The 10685-nt window shown below is 35.0% G+C and overlaps 1 long non-coding RNA gene across 1 annotated transcript; it reads left to right on the top strand.

The window, feature by feature from the left end:
• The first annotated feature begins 568 nt into the window (after positions 1–568).
• Positions 569–3031, top strand: LOC308688035. The gene is made up of 4 exons (XR_014029820.1): positions 569–605; positions 861–996; positions 1133–1327; positions 2918–3031. It is a non-coding gene; the product is annotated as an uncharacterized lncRNA (long non-coding RNA).
• Positions 3032–10685: the final 7654 nt, after the last annotated feature.

The raw sequence follows: 10685 nt of genomic DNA, 5'->3' as shown, positions 1-10685 counted from the left end.
ATTTTAACGGTCCAGTGACAGACAGTCAACACAGAAGCTGCTGCTGCATCTTGATTATAAAAGGTAAGTCATATCGTTTTTATATACGTATAACATTAAGTATTGTATACTGAGACGTTGAATATAATTACTCTAAAACTGAATTTTATATTTTAAAAAAACGAAGTTCCCCTTAGTCCGTTTTAATGATCTCCGGGAAGTGAGATCGATTGGAAATTAATCCTAGCTATCCCCGTTAGCTCGCTAGCAGAAATAAAATAATTAATTAAAAATTATACTAGTAAAACCATTTAGAGATGTACGTTACTACTACTGAGTTACCTACTACAATATTATACTAAGTAAGTTATGTCTAATCTGAAATCATAGCATTACGCCTGTTTTACGGTATTCGTGATAGCAAATTTAAGGGACTTTAGTGATGGTCTGTCACAGCTGAAGCAGTGCTCCAGACTGGTAATGTACTTTTTTCGTACAGGTGCGACTACAATTGTCACTAAATGCGGAACGAAAGAGCTCTGAACCGTACTAGTGCACGGACCATTTATCAGCTCGGCCTCGCGGCGCGAGCTCAGACATCGGTCACACGACACCACAACAGTGCGGTGAGAAGCCTTTGAATTCGCTGAAATCTCCGCGATGAAAGAAAGATGAAAAAGTGCAGATATTCCTAACAAAATTGAAGTGGAAAACATGAGAAACACTTTGTAACAAATAAACTATTAGTTCATGATTAGTTAAAGAAAGTTTGTTATGTTTTCCAATACACAGATTACCTTGATTTACTGTAGTAACAAGTTTTTAAGGACTAGTTTACTTTTTTGAAAATATTTCTTTTTTTCTGATTCATTCTAACACAGGAAGGAGTAAATTAAAGTTTTACGCTACTGGATGACAATGGTTCTCAACTTTGGTCCTGGACAGTGTACAATAGTACACATTTTGGATGTCTTCCTTATCTGGCACCGGTCTTGGAGTCCCTCTACTAACAAGCTGGTAAGTTGAATAATGATTAGAGATACCAAATGTGCAGTGCTGGGGCTACTACAGATCCAGGTACAGATAATTACTTATGTTTTTTTTTTCCAGCTGTCTTCACTTATTTTAATACAGTATGTTTTAATTTCAATAGAGTCTGAGCTGTCTGATGACTGACAATGTTTGAGTGGCAAAAGAAAAGCAAGAAGTCCTCACAGCCAAGTCGAGGAGTTCATGAGAGACACACAACACCTCAACAAACTGCAGTGCATGGAATTGATCCTCTGGAACAAAAACTACCGAAGAAATCATTAGAGAACATCCTAGACTTCACAATTTTCTTGGAATGGTGAGTTTAATGAAGTTCAGTACAGAGGGTATGCGCGTGACGTAGTAGTGGGAAGTTCGGATAATTTTACTGACTTGGATCTTTAAATCTCGTTCATAAAAATGAACAAATCTTTTTTCAAGTCATTTCGTTCATTTCATATTTATTTAAATGTTATGTCAATAGCCAAATTCCCCAAACACATCAAATGTTGATCACATTTAGAATAAGAAAAAAATTGCAATGCAAGGAAGAGGCCAAATTATGAGAAACAGAAACGATTAAAGGTCCTGTTCTTCGTGATCCCATTTTTCAAACTTTAGTTAGTGTGTAATGTTGCTGTTAGAGCATAAATAATACCTGTAAAATGATAAAGCTCAAAGTTCAGTGCCAAGTGAGATATTTTATTTAACAGAAGTCCCCTTTCAAAGTCAACAGTGAACGGCTTGTTTGGACTACTTCCCTCTACTTCCTGCTTTTAATGACGTCACTAGAACAGTTTTTTGACTAACCTCCGCCCACAGGAATACACAAAAAAAGGGGGCGTGGTCTTGTTGCGCTCCCACGGAGAAGAGGAAGAGTTGCGTTTGTAGAGTGTGTTTGTCGCCATGTCGTCGAGACGCTGATATTTTCTTCCCGGAGTCAAATCACCTTTATTTGGCCTTCCCAGGGGCGCTGTACTTAGAGATCAATGTGATCATCTATGTTCTTTGGGTCTGATTCCGGCTCAAATTGAATTTAAATTAAAGACATGTTTACAATAACACTGAGAGCATGCATCTCCACGTTATGGTTAGAGGCGTGACCTTTCCGGGCAACGTGCGCTAAGCTGCTGTCGAATCACAACACAGGAACCGCTGCACAATCAGAACTCGTTATGTATTTCTGAAGGAGGGACTTCATAGAGCAAGGAAGTTATCAGCCCGCTTTTAGGACAGTGAAAACAGCGGTATACAGATAAGGAAATTGTGTGAAAAATACTGTTTTTTTTTTTTACACGCGAAACATGAACACATATTATATTGCACACTGTAAACACAATCAAAGCTTCAAAAACACAGGAAAAACGGGACCTTTAATTGATTTATCTGGGTCTTCAGGCTATGCAGTCTGTTAGTTTACCTCAACTCCCAATCTAAGCCGTTAAAACATTAGTAACTCATTTATGGTCCAGCGCTGTCATGTGACAAAAGAATGAAAGACTCAGAAGAATCAGACCCGAAGACTCGAGAGGTGAACTAATCCATTCTCTTTCCGGTACTGACAGCATAGCCTCTATGAGACTGACAGGAAGAACGAAATATGAATATCCATGATCACTGGATCTTTGATAAGTTGTAAGGAACACTATATCGAGTCCAACCTTTAGTTTAAACTGATAATCATTTGTTTTACTCACGTTTTCGCAGTTACCCCTATTAAATCCAGTCATGCAGCAGCTCTTCGGCGGGAAAGTGACGTCAGTGCATACCCTCTATAGGGAAGGAGTGTCTTATTTTGGAAAATTGTTTTGGCTGTGTCTAAGTGCATATGAAATTAGGTTGACACACGTGTGGTATAGTTGAAAACTGGAATTTTTTTTTCTTTTTTCTTTTTTCTTGTCTTTCAAAGATGATCCCGGAGAAATGGCCTGACATCCTGCCATCATCGCCATACCTCACAAATGGAAAAATGGTGTGTCCAACATATGCTGAAATGAAGTGCAGCTTTTTGACATTAAGCCTGTAAGTAAAAGCAACACTATCAAATCAACTTTGATAAATTACACTGCTCTTCGGCTTATGTTCGTCCACTTCTTCTTTTCTTCAATGATTCCGCTTGTTAATGGGATTGTTCATCCAAAATTGCTCGCCCTCATGTCGTTCTAAACCTGTAAGACTTTCTCTCATCTTAGGATCACAAAAGAAGATCTTTTAGATGAAATCTAAGAGATTTCTGTCCCTCCATTGACAATCTACACAAGTACCGCTTTCAAGCCCCAGAAAGGTAGTAAAGACTTCATTAAAGTAATCCAAGTGACTCCAGTGGTTTAATCTTAATTTTAAATTATGTTTAAGGGATAGAATATACTCATGTCACTTCATAAAATTGAGGTTAAACCACTGGAGTAACATGTATTACCTTTATGATGTGTTTGCTACCTTTCTGGGGATTATAAGTGATAGTTGTGTAGCTGTCAATGGAGGGACAGAAATCTGTAAGACTCATCAAAAAGATCTTTATTTGTGTTCCGAAGATGAACAAAAGTCTTACAGGTTTGGAATGACAAGAGGGCGAGTAATTAATGACAGAATTTACATTTTTGGGTGAACTAATCCTTTAACGGCAGGTGTAATGACTAATTAGAGTGACCATAATTTAATTCAATACAGCACTGCTTTGATGTAACTTTTTCATAATTTAACACTGTTGATGTTGTCACAGTGCATGCCCAACTGAACATTACAGGGTGGCCGCGGGTCCTTAAAAAGTCTTAAAATGTCTTAAATAAAGTTTTCCTAATAAAAGGCCTTAAAAAGTATTAAAATGTCTTAAATTCAGATTCGATAGGTCTTAAATATTTCTGGTAACGTTACCGCAAAAATGTCTCCAGTCTGACGGACCTAATGTCCGTCAAATAAGCAGTGAAGCATCGAATCGCCAGAATGATTCAGATTTTATTACATAAACAGCTATTGATAATGATAATGTAGGCTTTTTCTGGTAACGCTGTTGAGGCTCGCGCTGCTTGTCTCTGTGTCTGTCATAGATTTTAAAGGAAGAAATCAAAACAAATGAGCATAACGGCAAACAAAGAAACATACTGAGGTAAAAATGAGGATGGTTCTGTTTTATTTCATTTAATGTAAGTGGCGATTGATAGCCTATAGTTGATAATAATATAGGCCTACCTAATGTATACGGTAACAATGTTGCGCTGTTGAGGCTCGCGCAGTTATTTATAACATAGTTAAGAAACCATAAATAGCTAGGCTACACACGACCAGAGAGCTGTTTTCCTGAATGCCATCAAGATTGAAACCGAGACTGATTTCATTACAGTTCAATAAACAAATAGTTAAAATTAAGTCACTTACATTTTAGACGCAATGACTGTTTTTGTTCTGTTTCAGCAGCGAAAATAGTTACAAACAAAGATTGCGCATCTCACAGCAACACTTGTTGCAGCAGCATTACTGAATGATTCAGCGTTTTGAACGAATCGGTTGAGTCAAAGAATCAATTACCCATTCATAAACTGCCTCATTCTGAATAAATCAGCCGTTTGAACGAATCGTTTGAATGAATGACTCAATGACTCGCTCATTAAGACGGTCGCCTGCCGCCTCCTACTGGCGGTTTAGTTTCATAAAGTATCATCTTTTCAACATTCCTTATTTGTATTCAAAAATATTTAAAATAATCCAATTTAATACAGTTATAATTTTTCAATGTAAATTGTTTAATTTGATTAACAGCCTAGTGTCTTATTATTTTAATTGAATATATTGATCAAATTTAAGAATTTGAAATGAAAGATGAAGCATACATTTAATAAAATTAGGGGAAAAATGCCTTTTTATAAAAGTTACAAAAAATAGTGCTTTCAAACAGTGATGTAATGAAATATTGACAATTTAAGTTTGAAGGGAGTAAAGCCTCTGTTTAGGCTATTAAGTAAATGTAATTTTGCCAAAAGAAGAACTTTTATTTTAAATAAATGTTCCTTTTAAATCAGGCTACTTCAGTGTGATATTTTACCATATTATCATGCTTAACACTGATCATTTAAATAATTGTAATGTGATGATCAGATGCAGATATCTAAATCAAAGAATTTGGGTGGTTTGCGGGTGGACTATCTATTTTTATTAGTGGATTTGGATGACTCAAAGTGCACCAGATTAATGAATTTATCTTTAAAAATGTACAAAATTTTCTTCCGGGGGGGCATGCATACATGTACTACAAGTACCAAGCACCACCCACAAAAATAATGTGGGAAACACATTAGGCCATATGATGATCTACAAAAAAATACAAATTTAATTATCTTATTATTAAAATACATTATTAGGATTTTACCACCTACGCCTCATTTTGAGCCAGGAAAAACCCTGAGTAACATAACATGACAGGAGCTATTTTGCTGAATATTCTCACGATTGCAAATGTTACATTGATTTTAGTTCAATAAACAAGTAATGATTATTAAATTATTTCAATTACTTAGCTTAAATATTACATATACGCATGTAATATATTGTGTATTTCCATCACAGGTTTGGTCTTAAATTTTATTTAAAGTGGCATTAAAAAGGTCTTAAAAAGTCTTAAATTTAACTTGTTTATATCTGTAGACACCCTGCATTATTTATTCTTTTAAGGATGGAGACAAGTGAGAAACAGTGAGACAAGCCCGGATCCACATGGCTTGATGCTTAATTGGGGACGAAGAGAACTCACAAGTTTTTATCATATTCAGTGTGGAAGCAGTTGAACAGAAGACTTTATTTCAAGCAATGGATGTGTTTCAAAAATGTTTTACATCTATGACAAACTACTTCAAGACCTCTGCACCCATTTTGGGAGTTTTTGTAGCATGCAAACTTTAATATATCTAGAGATATATCTGGAGGAGTTCCTGCCTCATTAAGAACTTTGATCATCATCATCATCATTAGGTCCAGTATTCAACATATGTATTTGTAGTTTTATTACTCAAGGTATGTTTACACTAACACATCAATGCATTCAGTGTACAGTGAAGAACTTTTAATAAAGTTGTGATTAGGATTTATTGTTATTAATTGGTGTATTCTTTCCATATTTGTATAGGTTATTGAATTAAATAGGTTATTAATGTGTAGTTCTTAATTTAGTGTTCATTTTGAATTTTTGTGTGCTGTATGCTGTACAATTGTATGTATGCTATGTGTATTTTTGTGTAGGTTTTGAATGTGTTCTGTTTGTACATATTTGCATAGGTTTTGAATTTATTATGTGTGTTGTATGTATAATTATGTATATTTACATTAAATCCTAGACTCCACAATACATAGTTTGTAATTGAAAAATATATTTGTTGAAACATATTGTTTATACAAATAAACAATCTGTATTTGAAAACAATGTGTATTTTATTTATTAAAATAAGGTCATAAATAAAAATAAATATTTAACTCAACTGTTGGGTTATTTTAACCCAACTGTATTTTAACCCAATGCATTGGGTTAAAATAACCCACAGTTGGGAAGGTGCTATACCAATCCACAGTTGGGTTATTCGTTGGGTTATTTTTAACCCAACATTTTTAAGTGAGTGTTTAGCAGGGGAATCCTGAAGTATTGAGGGAAAACCTAATAGCCTGCATGGCGTGCATGCAGCACATCGCCACAATATAAAGTTAAGGCAACTAAACAACCAAGAGAAATATATGTCAACCTAAAAAATGCAACATTGGATCTGTACATCCGCATCGGGGAATAACATTATAATCTCGTTCACGGTAGAGAAAGATGCATGTAGGCTATACAGGAAAAGTAACCGTGAAGGCACTGAATTTAACATAAAACAGCCGTCATAATAATCACAAATACACTTACATTGCTGTAAATGAGTTTTATGAATAAATGACTTGCTCTAATTTTGCTGGTCTTCGCTTTTGCACCATCTGCTGGTGAGGTCGACTAACAGCAGATGGAGAGTATGCTCGGCAATCTACTGCTTTTCCTGCAGTTCCTGGATGTCAATGTTGAATTTACTGTCGAATTTGAACCACTGAATTTGTGGAAGCAAATTTGCAAAGCGAAATAAAATGGACCGAAAATTGCCTGTTGAATATTATAGGTTGTATTTTTAAACAGTTTGAATATTTTGGAAGTGAAATATGAAAGGTGAATATGGATTATTGAATTTTTAATAATGAAAAGGTGTTTGAAATGTTTTTAATTGAAATATTCACAGCTTAAATATTCAACCATGTTGAATTTCAGCCCATAAAAATGCAAGTCCTAAAAATACAATGCATTAAAATGCAAGCATGGTTAATGCAATGCCTATTTTTTTTCAAGTAGTGCAATTCAACAGGCTTTTTATTTCAAAAATATTTGACATTATTTTACTTCCATATTAAATACAATGTAAGTTGCTTTGGATAAAAGTGTCTTTCAAATGCATGCATGTAAATGTAATGTAAAAATATATATTTTGGTTTACCTAATTCTGCATTCGACAAAATAGACAGCTAATGCTGAAGAAGAGTCTGTTAGCTTTTGTAACTGGATGATGATTCTGCCCTTCATTGTCAGCATCCATGTTTTTGCTTAGAGAACAGACTCTCCCGAAACAGACAAAGTCACAGCAGCCTTTTAGTGTTATAGTTTACAGAAAAAAACTAAACTACAATAACAGAACTTATTACTAACAACAATAACATGTGGGGTGAAGATGAGGTAAGCTATGATGTTGTATGGTGTTTATAGTTTTTAATCAATTTAACAACATTAAAAATATTAGTTAGCAAAACTTTGCTATATTGATAATGGTATATTGCTAACCCTTTCCTCCTCCTCCTCCTCCTCCTCCTCCTCCTCCTCCTCCTTCTCCTCCTCCTCCAACGTCAACCTGTTCTGTGTATTAGTGGAGCGCGTCTGCAGTGATGTACAGTCCGGAGGGAATGGCTGCTGCAAATTCAAAATAAAGAACAGAAACTGATGGATGATTGTTTAAAAGCACTTTAAATTTTTTTTAAAAAATGAAATTAACAATGGTGTTGGATAAAGTGTTAGTTTACTCAAAACTGTAAAATCTGTCACCATTTACTCACCCTCAACTTTTTCATTACCTCTATTAATTTATTTATTGTGCTGTATACAAAAGAAGATATTTTAAAGAACATGAGTAACCAAACAGTTACTGGTCCCCATTGACATCCATAGTATTTTTTATTTTTTTTATATTATAGAAGTCCATGGGGACCAACAACTATTTCATTACCAACATTCTTCAAATGATCTTATTTTATGTTCAGAAGAAAGAACTTCATGCAGGTTTAGAACACCTTGTGGGTGAGTAAATGATGACATACATACTTTTCTATTTAAGGTGTACTATCCCTTTAACTTAGTTTTACTCAGTATTTACGTTGTACATCTGCCAAACTAGTTAAGTTGTGAAAGAGGAGACAGAACATACCAAAGTTATTATGCTTCTCTGTTAAATAAGTTTACTTCGGCTAATTTAGGTTAAGTTAACCTAACGTTACCAGTTGATGTTATCACTATTATTCATAATGACGGCAATGAAAAGGCTTCAACACACACCTCCATCGTTGCAGATTGCAGATGACAATATTATCCAGATCACAAACCTGAAAATAAATCAAACATTATATACGTGAAAATATTGTTTAAAAACCGCACTTAAACAAGGGTTTTGTCTATCTCACTTTACATCAGTATTTCACGTTAGTTCGCTGCGGTTAACGTTAAGTTACCGACGACTCTGCCCGCCTGATGAGCTAACTTGCGTTAAAGAGGCAGAGGAACACACAAACATTATTTTTTATCGTTTTAACTAAAGAATATGTTGGCTAATATAGGTGAACTTAACTTACTCACCAGTTAATATTGTCACCGTGACAGCGACCCAGCCGACAGTCAGGAAAAAAGGCAGTAACCATTCTGACGGACAGTCAGGGAAAAAAGGCACTAAAACCATTCAGACGAAAACAAAACGATAAATCATGTTAGTTTGCTGTTAAAATAAGTAAAAACATTTGAAAATGTTTGTTTTACATAAAATAGAAATAATATACTAACCTTTTTAGTGAGTTACATTATCTTTTGTCCGTGCATTAACTGCCACTTCAACCCGTCAAAAAAACACTTGAAAAGAAATTTCTCTTGCCACCCATTGGTCAGTTTTTCGCGGGCAAGTTCACTACTGTAAATTGATTTACAGTAGGGAAGAATTACAGTAGTGACCATATATTTTCCCATAATCCTTTGCTGTTTACAGTAACATACTGAATACAGTGCTATGCATAAGTTTAGACACCCATACTAAAGTTGACTAAAAAGAGGAATAAAAAATCATCTTTTGGAAACTGAACTTAATGCCTTAATTTAAAAAATTAGGAAAAATCCAACCTTTAAGGACACCAATTTTCTTTGTGAATGAATAATGTATCGTAAATAAATAAATGTTCTTCCTTAAAATACAGGGTGCATAAGTTTGGACACCCCATGTTAAATTCCCATAGAGGCAGGCAGATTTTTATTTTTAAGTATAAAAAAAAAAAAAAAAATGTAGGATACTATGCATCCTGATAAAGTTCCCTTGGTCTTTGGAATTAAAATAGCCCCACATCATCACATAGCCTTCACCATACCTAGAGATTGGCATGGTTTTATTTCAGTTAGCCTAATAGCTAGTTTGATTTGCATTGAGAGATGATCTTATGGAAAGTACCCCATGCCAATCTCTAGGTATGGTGAAGGCTATGTGATGATGTGGGGCTATTTTAATTCCAAAGGCCAAGGGAACAAACTTATGCATAGCACTGTACATATTTTACAGTATCTTACTGTACATATTACAGTAAAATACTGTTCAAATTACAGAAACCCGTTACAGTGTACATCAGATGCTCACCCAGTTCTCAGTGCCTGCCTCCACCTGCCAGTGGATCACCAGTTTCCTGAGTGATAGGCAGCAGTATGTCAGATTGGGGAGCATTTCATCCAGAGTTGAGTTACGACACTCCCATAGACTGCCATGGAAACTTTGGAATGCGGAAGTAACGTGTTGTGGAGCAGCCGATAGTTCCAAACACCGATAGTTCCAGCACTGAACCCCATTCATTTTCAGTGTTTCCGAAGTATGTTCGCTGTTGATGAAATAACTGTATTTTTGACATTTGAACGCATTAGTCGTCCTCTCATGAATCTAGTCAGTAGTTGTAATTTATGTAGCCAACTTTAGTTAATGTTTATTGGAAGAGAATAGTTAATTGCGGCAAGCTTATGTGACCAACACTTCACTAACGTTAGCTACCAGTCAGAAATGTGTAAATTCAATACTGAGGTCATAGTTAAATGTGATGTTGCACTACATTGTATTCAGAGTTTTTTTTTTTTTTTTGTCAGCCCTATTTACATACATGAGGTGGTCAGAATATTAGAAACGCATCTGGATATAAAGCAAATAAGCACAGCAGCATCCCCACAAATAAGACCTCAATGCTAAAACGTGTAAATTAATGTACAAATCCTGAACATTATAGAAAAGCAAAATTTATGGCTGAGCTTTGTATATACGGTATCATACAATAACAATAAAAATATAATTTGTTGGATGAGAAAAATAATCATCCAGCTTCTTCCATAATGTTGT

The sequence above is a fragment of the Scardinius erythrophthalmus genome (genome assembly GCF_964197995.2).
Source record: "Scardinius erythrophthalmus genome assembly, chromosome: 3".
NCBI lineage: Eukaryota > Metazoa > Chordata > Actinopteri > Cypriniformes > Leuciscidae > Scardinius > Scardinius erythrophthalmus.
Note: the sequence above shows the minus strand (reverse complement) of the source record. Positions and strands in the feature narration are given on the sequence as shown.